Raw genomic sequence first — 11,760 nt, 5'->3', positions numbered from 1 at the left:
CCAATCATCTTATCTCATCACATCTATTCACCTCACATCTCATCACCTCTATTCACATCACACCCATGCATCCAATCATCTATCTGATTCACATCTTATCTCATCACATCTCATCACTTCTATTCACAAAATTTAAACATATAATTCAAGAGGATTCTATTTTTGTATATAAAGATTCTTTATGTATCTATTTATGCATAATTAAATTTTAAGAAAAATAACACTTTTGAAATAAATTTAAATCCTTTATGCATCTTTCTATGCATAAATTCAATTTTAATGAGAATAACTCTTTTGAAATAAAAATAAATCTTTTATGCATCTTTCTATGCATAAATTCAATTTTAATGAGAATGACACTTTTGAAATAAAAATAAATCTTTTATGCATCTTTCTATGCATAAATTTAATTTTAATGAGAATGACACTTTTGAAATAAAAATAAATCTTTTAGAATGCACAAACGGAGGGAATTACTCTTTTAGAATAACCTAATGATAAACTTTAGTTCCACAAAATTTAAGATAATTTTACCATAACCTCCTTTGTATGGCTTTCTCAATTTTATCATTCATCAATTTATGACTTGAATTAATCCAATTTGAATTCTAATATCTCTAATCCACTCCATTTTCTAAAAATCAAGAGAGTAAACAATGAAAGGAGTTTAATCAATCTTTTAATAATTTTTTTAGGATTGAGAAGGGTTGAATTGTAAAGAAGAGAAGGGGGTGGCCTTTCCATCAAGGCATAGCATCAAATTTTAATTCAACATTTACAAAGCATAAAATTTGAGAAAACCATAGATTTAAAAATTCACAATAAGCAAGAATTAAGCTTACATGGAGCTTGTAAGCTTTCCTTTGGCTTAAAAAGAAATTCACTTGAAGAGGATTAGGCCAAAAAACAATTGAATTATCAAGAAATTCAATGTTAAATGGCTCAGGACGACAGAAGTGCATAAACATCATTAAGCTTTTACAAAGGGGGAGGCTTCTATTTGTAGGAAAAAGTTGAGCCTCTAACCAAGCAAACTGATTCTAGAATTTTCCAGATCAGTTTGGTCACTTTTTGACCATTATTAGGTGAGTTTAGCTTACTTTTTGGATCTAGTTGAAACAGGAGAGAGGAGAGATAAAAATATCTCATTATTTGTGAGTTTAAAACTCATCCGCACATGTGAAATAGACGCCTCCTTCATGAGAGGAATTCCCCACACTAAGGTGTCAAAAATGCATCATTTCCTCTAAAGATCTCTTCTTTTTTAACTAATAAACCTTGTCCTTAGTCAACTCTTCATCTTATGTGAGTATTTACTCATTTTTGGGGGATTTTTTTTTATTCTTCAATTTATCTCCTCCCTACATTTGGATTAATCTTATTGGTCCATAGGAACCTTAATCCAAAAATTTTCGAAAATCTGGACCCTCAGGATAAGGTCCTTTTTACCTATTTTCAATTAATTCCAATTGCACATTGGGAAGTTCTTTTTGAATTTTTGTTTCAGGGAAAATCATTTAAAACACCAGGAGGATTTTTATATCCAAAAATATCTCAATTTTGAATTACCTCTCTCTAAATATTTTTTCTCTCTCTAGGACAAAATAGGATAAAACATGATCTTTCTTTTATTTCAGAGGAGAATAATTATAAGATCAAAAGGGGAGGTTCTTACACCTATACACCTCAAAAGCTAGAGGGAGGAATCTTACATCCTACCCCACTTAAAAAACGCGAGATGTCCTCATCTCGCAAAATTAGAGGATAACTCTTTTCCTTAAGATGATCCAACTTATTCTGGGGTTCCTTATAGTCTGGTGAACCCAACAGAATCCTGGGATAAAGATCCCTTATATAGAACTCATCATTAGATAACAATTCACTCAGATTATAACATTCAAATTCTTATCACAATAATGGTCCATTAGACCAAACTTTCTATCTGAACAGTCCTCCATGGGAATTTTCAATTATAGAGATTTTTAATTTGGCATCCCTTAACTTGATCTACTAGGTCAAGTGTTAACAGCAGTAATCTCTCAGCACAATCCACTAATCTCATAGTGATTTGCTGAAATCATTAACGTCATTCCAGTTATGAACATCATCACAGACAGGGACTTATCCCATTCATCCTCATTATGGTTTTGCTCAGCTTATTACATTTCAATCAAAATTCAAGAATCATTATTTTTCAATCAGAATCCAAATCAACTCATCAGTTCTCAACTAGAATTTAAAAATCATATCAACCACATTTGAATTCATCATTTGGATAGCATTTATGCTTATAATTTCAAGTCTCAGATTTACTCGTATATACTGCCAGTAAAGAGCTACAGTTATACCCTCGGTATATACGGGTAGTCACGATCCTTGGAATTATAAGGTACTTCCCTTGCTCGAAAAGCACGAACGATCCCTCCAGGATAAAATTTTTCTCTAACGTAGTCAAAAGCCTTAACAAACTGAACTGATCTGACCGAACCCGTAACAAACTGAACTGATCTGACCGAACCCGTAAGAGCCATAGTCAGATCAGGAAAAAGATTGCATTTTCATAGAGACCAACGCTTTTTTCCTCATTGAGAGGCACAGCCGTTGATTCTTTTCCATAGAACAATTTTTGTCCGGGATTTACTTCATCTATCGTACCATAACAGAATTGAGTCTCAATTTAGGGATCCATCAGTCCAACCTAACCCCATCCAGTCCCGTGGGTTAGCCAACCGCCCAACCACTGTAGTGATGGGATCCAATTAAGAATTTGGTTAGGTTTTGTCCCATGTACCAGGGAAAAGCATTCCCAGGCCCCCTAGCCATATATTTATGCAAACTTAAAACTAGTCACACCACTTACACACCCAATATGAAACTGCCTTTTTCACAAAATCAGCTATCTTTAAAAAATAATCTTTTAATGAAACCATTGTCTCACTGATAATAATCCTCAAAATCTCCAGTTGAATTCTTATTTCCAATGATTCCTTTATCGGTGTACCTATGGCATTATTGGCAACCAGAACGCTCACCACCTATCTACTCAGGGGCCTTTTCGATAGTTCCTAGCTCATAGTAACCGGCAATATATTCACATATCAAAAATAGAATCTCCATTGAAGATCAGCAAGATCAACCAATGGATCCATATAAAAGAGCCATGGACTTATCCATTAAGGACCAGCAAGGTCAATCAACCAGATCCATGCCCGAATTCAGAAAACAACTCTTACTCCTTGTTCCAATATCTTCCACGTAAACCCATAGAGTTAGTGGCAACTTTTTTTGTTCCCAGTCATTCCTATCAAAGTTTGTACGACTTTATAAGCTTATCCTCATCAGATCTCATCCACTCGCATCTACACATATCCACATCTCATCACATCACATTCATTCACATCTCATCCATTCAGACCACATCACATTCACTCACATCTCATCCATTCATTTTACCTCACATCTCATTCATTCACATCTATCCTGATTTACATCCCATCACATCACATTCATTCATATCCATCACATTCACTTTCATTCATATCCATCACATCACATTCATTCATATCCATCACATTCACTTTCATTCATATCCATCACATTCATTCTCATCACCATAATATCACATCACTTCTATCCACATCATATCTCATTCATACACATCTCATCTCATTCATCCACATCCATCCAATCGTTCACATGTACGACTACTTGCATCTATCCATACATTCATATCTATCACTTCATATCCACATATTAATGTCACATCTCATCTCTTTACATCACATCTTATTCTTTCACATACACATCTATATCCATTCTTTCACATACACATCTATATTAATGTCACATCTCATCTCTTTACATCACATCTTATTCTTTCACATACACATCTATATCCATTCTTTCACATACATCCACATCCATTCTTTCACATACTCATTCACATCCATTCTTCTCATAAACATTCACATTTATTCTTCACATACACATCCTTATCCATTCTTTCACATACTCATTCACATCCATTCTTCTCATAAACATTCACATTTATTCTTCACATACACATCCTTATCCATTCTTTCACATACTCATTCACATCCATTCTTCACATACACATTCACTCACATCTCATATTCATTTACATTCTGATTCACATGACATCACATCTCATCCATTCATTCACATTTATCTGATTCACATCACATCTATTCACCTCACATCTCATTGCCTCTATTCACATCACATCCATCCATTCATTCATTCCTATCTATCCGATTCACATCACGTCTCATCACATCTATTCACCTCACATCTCATCACCTCTATTCACATCACATCCATCCATCCATTCATTCCCATCTATCTGATTCACATCACATCTCATCACATCTATTCACCTCACATTCTCATCATCTCTATTCACATCACATCCATCCATTCATTCATCCCCATCTATCTGATTCACATCACATCTCACATCTATTCACCTATGAAAGGAGTTTAATCAATCTTTTAATAATTTTTTTAGGATTGAGAAGGGTTGAATTGTAAAGAAGAGAAGGGGGTGGCCTTTCCATCAAGGCATAGCATCAGATTTTAATTCAACATTTACAAAGCATAAAATTTGAGAAAACCATAGATTTAAAAATTCGCAATAAGCAAGAATTAAGCTTACATGGAGCTTGTAAGCTTTCCTTTGGCTTAAAAAGAAATTCACTTGAAGAGGATTAGGCCAAAAAACAATTGAATTATCAAGAAATTCAATGTTAAATGGCTCAGGACGACAGAAGTGCATAAACATCATTAAGCTTTTACAAAGGGGGAGGCTTCTATTTGTAGGAAAAAGTTGAGCCTCTAACCAAGCAAACTGATTCTAGAATTTTCCAGATCAGTTTGGTCACTCATTATTTGTGAGTTTAAAACTCATCCGCACATGTGAAATAGACGCCTCCTTCATGAGAGGAATTCCCCACACTAAGGTGTCAAAAATGCATCATTTCCTCTAAAGATCTCTTCTTTTTTAACTAATAAACCTTGTCCTTAGTCAACTCTTCATCTTATGTGAGTATTTACTCATTTTTGGGGGATTTTTTTTTATTCTTCAATTTATCTCCTCCCTACATTTGGATTAATCTTATTAGTCCATAGGAACCTTAATCCAAAAATTTTTGAAAATCTGGACCCTCAGGATAAGGTCCTTTTTACCTATTTTCAATTAATTCCAATTGCACATTGGGAAGTTCTTTTTGAATTTCTGTTTCAGGGGAAATCATTTAAAACACCAGGAGGATTTTTATATCCGAAAATATCTCAATTTTGAATTACCTCTCTCTAAATATTTTTTCTCTCTCTAGGATAAAATAGGATAAAACATGATCTTTCTTTTATTTCAGAGGGGAATAATTATAAGATCAAAAGGGGAGGTTCTTACACCCATACACCTCAAAAGCTAGAGGGAGGAATCTTACATCCTACCCCACTTAAAAAATGCGAGATGTCCTCATCTCACAACCAATATGAAACTACCTTTTTCACAAAATCAACTATCTTTAAAAAATAATCTTTTAATGAAACCATTGTCTCACTGATAATAATCCTCAAAATCTCCGATTGAATTCTTATTTCCAATGATTCCTTCATCGGTGTATCTATGGCATTATTGGCAACCAGAACGCTCACCACCTATCTACTCAGGGGCCTTTTCGATAGTTCCTAGCTCATAGTAACCGGCAATATATTCACATATCAAAAATGGAATCTCCATTGAAGATCAGCAAGATCAACCAATGGATCCATATAAAAGAGCCATGGACTTATCCATTAAGGACCAGCAAGGTCAATCAACCAGATCCATGCCCGAATTCAGAAAACAACTCTTACTCCTTGTTCCAATATCTTCCACGTAAACCCATAGAGTTAGTGGCAACTTTTTTTGTTCCCAGTCATTCCTATCAAAGTTTGTACGACTTTATAAGCTTATCCTCATCAGATCTCATCCACTCGCATCTACACATATCCACATCTCATCACATCACATTCATTCACATCTCATCCATTCAGACCACATCACATTCACTCACATCTCATCCATTCATTTTACCTCACATCTCATTCATTCACATCTATCCTGATTTACATCCCATCACATCACATTCATTCATATCCATCACATTCACTTTCATTCATATCCATCACATCACATTCATTCATATCCATCACATTCATTCTCATCACCATAATATCACATCACTTCTATCCACATCATATCTCATTCATACACATCTCATCTCATTCATACACATCTCATCTCATTCATCCACATCCATCCAATCGTTCACATGTACGACTACTTGCATCTATCCATACATTCATATCTATCACTTCACATCCACATATTAATGTCACATCTCATCTCTTTACATCACATCTTATTCTTTCACATACACATCTATATCCATTCTTTCACATACATCCACATCCATTCTTTCACATACTCATTCACATCCATTCTTCTCATAAACATTCACATTTATTCTTCACATACACATCCTTATCCATTCTTTCACATACTCATTCACATCCATTCTTCTCATAAACATTCACATTTATTCTTCACATACACATCCTTATCCATTCTTTCACATACATCAATCCACATCAACCACACATCAATTCACATTAACCACATCAATCCTCATCAATCCTCATCAATCCATATCATTCCACACATCAATCTACTTTCTACAAACAAGATGGTCTCTTTTCGCTTTGAGCGAATCAGGTTTGATTATCAACTTTCCTTGATCTAGTTATCAGAATTTTTGTTCCACAATCAGCCAGGTTAAGAGTACAGCTACTCTACTTTTCATTCTAGTTATCAGAATTTTTGTTCCACAATCAAGCAGGTTAAGAGTACAGCTACTCTACTTTTCATTCTGACAAAACTTCTAAGTCTCGCCCATTACTTGGCTTAGTTAAAGACAGCTTTACTCTAAGTCTCGACCATTACTTGGCTTAGTTAAAGACAGCTTTACTCTTTACTTAATTCAATTAAGTCTAAATTTTTGATCACTTTTGGATCCTCGATCCTTTCAAGAATTCCAAATTCCTTTTCCAAGGAATCTCGGAGTAAGTCAGTCTCACAAGTATTTACATTCATCCAACTAAGCATGTTTCTAGTCTTTTTCTGGGAAATCCTTTTCCTGTTTAGAATGTACCCAAGATTCTTTTTTTTTGAGAATCTAGACGTATACTTCATAATTCCAAAAATTAAATATATTCATGATTACTCTTTCTGATTAAAATTCATCCATGTTTTCTCGATGCATTCCTATGAATATTTTCAAATTCTATTCTCAATTTTCCCAAAAAAAATATGCTCAATATTCCTCTTTTTGAATAAAAGATTTATGCATACATCCTTATGGAATTTACAAAATTAATTATATCCATAATTCCTCTTTCAGCATAAAATATTTATGCACACATACTAATTCATTTTTATCTAAATGAATTATATTCATAATCATTTTCATAATTCCCATAAATTGAATGAATCTAGAAAAATTATACATAATCTTCTTTATTTTTCTAGTAAATGAATAATGCTCAAAACTCCACTTTTAGCATAAATTTTATCATGCATAATTTCATTTTCTAATGATATAAATTTTGCCATAGCTTCCCCACATTCTCTATAAAATAAGAATACTCAAAATTCCTCTTTTAGCATAAAATTTAATTTATGAATAAACCTTCATTTTCTAATGATAAAATGTTACCATAGTTTCCCCCCATTTTCTATGAATTGAGAATGCTCAAAATTCTACTTTTAACATAAAATTTAATTTATGAATAAACCTTCATTTTCTAATGATAAAATGTTGCCATAGTTTCCCCGCATTTTCTATGAATTGAGAATGCTCAAAATTCTACTTTTAACATAAAGTTTACTATGCATAAATTCATTTTCTAATGATATAAATTTTGCCATAGCTTCCCCACATTTTCTATAAAATGAGAATGCTCAAAATTTCACTTTTAGAATAAAAGTTATTATGCATAAACCTTCATTTTCTAATGATAAAATTTTGCCATAACTTCCCCGCATTTCCTATGAAATGAGAATGATCAAAAATTTACTTTTAATATAAAAATTAGTTTATGTATAAGTCTAAGTATAAACATAAACATTACTTCATCTAAATAACAACATAAATCAAGAAGGACATGGTTTTAAGAGGAAACCATGAGATAAAATGCTTCCCAAGCATGTAGAGAGGTTGGGAAGAATTAATACCAAAAAAGAGAGTAAACATCATTGTTTAGACTTACCCTTGGTTTTCTTGATTCTTTACCTTGCAAAAGTTGTGTAGACCTCAAGGAAGAGACTTGGCCACCAAGGGAAGAGGGTAATCTTCAAGAGAAGAAGAGGTTTAGTGAAGCACCAAAGCTTCACAATCGAAAGGCAAGGAAGAGGGAAGAAGAAAATATTCTAAAATAAAAATTACACTAGCATGTAAATACTCTAAGATGAAAATACAAAGGAACAAGGCCTTATTTATAGGTGAGGGAGGCCACCAACCAAGCCTAACTAGGATCTAGAGGCTTCCATCTTCAGTTTGATCCAATTTGGACAAGTTTTGGATCAGTTATGCCCACTTTTTGATCTAGTTTGGAAGAGGAGAGATGAGAGAAGAAATATCTAGCCACTTTGTGATTTTTTTTGAATTAAAAAATGCCCCTTTGATGTGATTTTTAGGCGCCTCCTTGATGAGGGATTTTCTCTCTCCTGAGGTGTCACAAGGTCTCCCAAAAGTCTCCTTTAAATATTTGAAACTCATGATTATTGCATCTTCACCTCATGTGAGCCTTTCCTTACTATTTTTTTGTGGATAATTCAAACTTTTTTCATTTTTCTTTAATTTTTTTTTCCAACCTTAATGGATAAGGATATCACATTTTTAAATTCAAAATAATTTAATAAGGCTTACAACTTTGAACTAGGGGACTCCTTGGTTCACCCATTGTCCGATTCTAATGCAACTTAGAAATTTCTGATTAAAATAAATTCAGTTTCAGGGGATCAATTCCTATTGGCTAGAAGAAAATACTTATCCAAAAATATTTCAAAATTGTATTACCTCTCTCTAGAATATTTTCTCTCTGTAGACTAAAACAGAGTCAAACAAGATCTTTTTCCATTCTGAAGGGGGGAGATGATTATAAGAGACTGAAGGGGAGGTTCTTACATCTTAACATTATCAAAAGCTAGAGGGAGGAATCTTACATCCTACCCCAAATAAAAAAATGTGAGATGTCCTCCATCTCGCTCTGCTCTGGTGGTGGAGGATAATCTCGGAAAAATCATCTTCATACTCCGAGTTTGGTTATTAAGGCAGCCTTCAGCTTAACAAAAACACTTTTGACATGAGGCAATCCACTGAAATGGAACATTCTTCTTGAGAAGATTGGTCAAAGGAGATGCTATCTGAGCATACCTGGGTATAAAGATTCGATACCACCCAGTTAATCCTAAGAATTCTCTAACTTCTTTCACTGTCTTGGACCATGGACAATTTATGACTACTTGGATTTTAGCAGGGTAAGGAGAAATTCCATCCTTAGATACTATGAATTCCGAATCAACACAACCTCTGGAGAAGGTATATTTACTCTTCTTTTTGCAAAAGAGTTTACGCAGATGACCTTTATGATCTACTGCATTCTTAGAGTATATCATAATGTCATTGAAGAAGACAAAAACAAAATCATCCAAGTATTCTCTGAGAATATCTTGCATGAATGTTACCCTTGGGATATCTTGATCCATGATCCTGTTAATACAAAAATTCCTTGTCAAGTCCCTTTTTCCAACTTAACCAAGACGCTCAGGTGAAAAGACCACTTTATTTATAATTTAAATCCAAAAGGAGTTTAACTTTAGATCCAACTGATTCTGTGATTCCTTAAAATTTGGTCAACCCTCTCAGAATCATGGGATAAAGATCCCTTCTATAAGAAGAAACATACAGAACTCATTAACACAATAATGGTCCCACGAAAATTTTAATTATACAAGTTCTTAATTTGTTATTCCTCCACAATTAGATCCACTGGGCCCAAGGTCAAGTTGCGAATAATTTGTCAGCACGATCCTCTAATTTTATAGTGATATGCTGAAAGTCTTGATCGTCTACCAAGCTACTAACATCATCACTGGAATTCTCTCCATTCATCATTATTATCATAACTTATTCAACTTATCTACTTTACATATTTTCAGCTATATCCAAAGAATGAGAGGGATAAATTGCACTTTGCATCCTTACACTTGGAAGATTATGCCCATCAATGGTGGAGGCATTTGGTTAAAGAAGGGACTACACCCACATACTTGGGAGGAATTAAAGAGAGATGAATATGGAATTTGTTTCGCCTTTGGTTCTTGATCGTCGATACCATGAAGAATGGTATGAACTCTCACAAAAGGTCACATTGGTTAGAGAGTACATCAAAAGGTTCATGATGTTTATGGATGGACTCAATGAGGACATGAAGATGAAGTTCATGCATGGTCTAGATTCCTATATCAAGGTGGATGTATCGGCCCAAAGAGGATCTATGAGGTTAGCAGAGCTCTATGAGCCAAAGTACATAAAATCTCATCCCATTATACCCTCTCAAAAACCATCCAATACTTCTTCAAATGTTGGAAAAAGCTTTCCTTCCACAACACCCACTTTTACCTCTAGGTTTTCATCATCAATTGGAGGTGGACAGCCCAAAAGTGGAGTTCAAAATGATGCTAAGAAAGGCAATGGTTTTGTCAAGAAGACTTTTCAACCCTTTAAGAAGACACAAAGGATGGATGATCCAAATATTTAAGAGTTGAGGAGCAGGGGTTTGTGCTTCAAATGCAAAGAAAAGTGGTCACCTGGGCATGTTTGCAAATCAAAAGATGACAACCACTATGATTCTTATGGATGATTCAAAGAAATCTCATGAGATGGAGGAATATGAAGATGCACATGATGATACTTTGGAGGATCAATCTTTCATCCAATAAGAGGATGAGTTTCCATTTGACGCTGGTGGGGGAAGTCATGTAAGTATTTTGGGAGATGATACATCCAAAAGTGCACAAAATGTAGCTTGCATATGCTTTATTTCTCAAGAGCTTTTGGTGGGATGCAAGAGCCCAAATACTTTAAGATTAGTGGGAACCATTAATGGGAGAGTTGCACACATTTTGGTGGATTCCGAGACACATAGCTTCATTAACTCTAAATCCATCAACTCTCTCAAGCTATCTCCAACGGACCTACCCATAACTTTCCAAGTGCAAGAGGAAAATGGGGAAAATGAGAAAGCTACATTGGTTTGCCCTTCTACACAAGTGGCATTATCTTCTCCATATACTTGGAAAGGTGATTTGATGGTCTTGGACATGGGTCCCATCGATGTGATAATAAGGTGTGATTGGTTAGCTTCTCTTGGTGATTTCCACAAGAGCCTTCAACAAGATGTTATGATATTTTCGCATGGTGGAAAGCAAGTGGTATTGGCTGGAAATGCATCAAAATGGGCTCTCTTTAATCACTCCAAAGCAGCTCAAGAAGAATCTCAAGACTCTTGGCACTATCTATGTGTTATATGTTGTTCAAGAGGGGATGGAAGATAATGGACAGAACATAGAGTAAGTGGACAAAGATATGATGACTCTTCTCAAAGAGTATGCAGACATTTTTCAAGTGCCAA

Source organism: Cibotium barometz, chromosome 56, assembly GCF_041138505.1.
Source record: "Cibotium barometz isolate CiBa-2024 chromosome 56, ASM4113850v1, whole genome shotgun sequence".
NCBI lineage: Eukaryota > Viridiplantae > Streptophyta > Polypodiopsida > Cyatheales > Cibotiaceae > Cibotium > Cibotium barometz.
Note: the sequence above shows the minus strand (reverse complement) of the source record.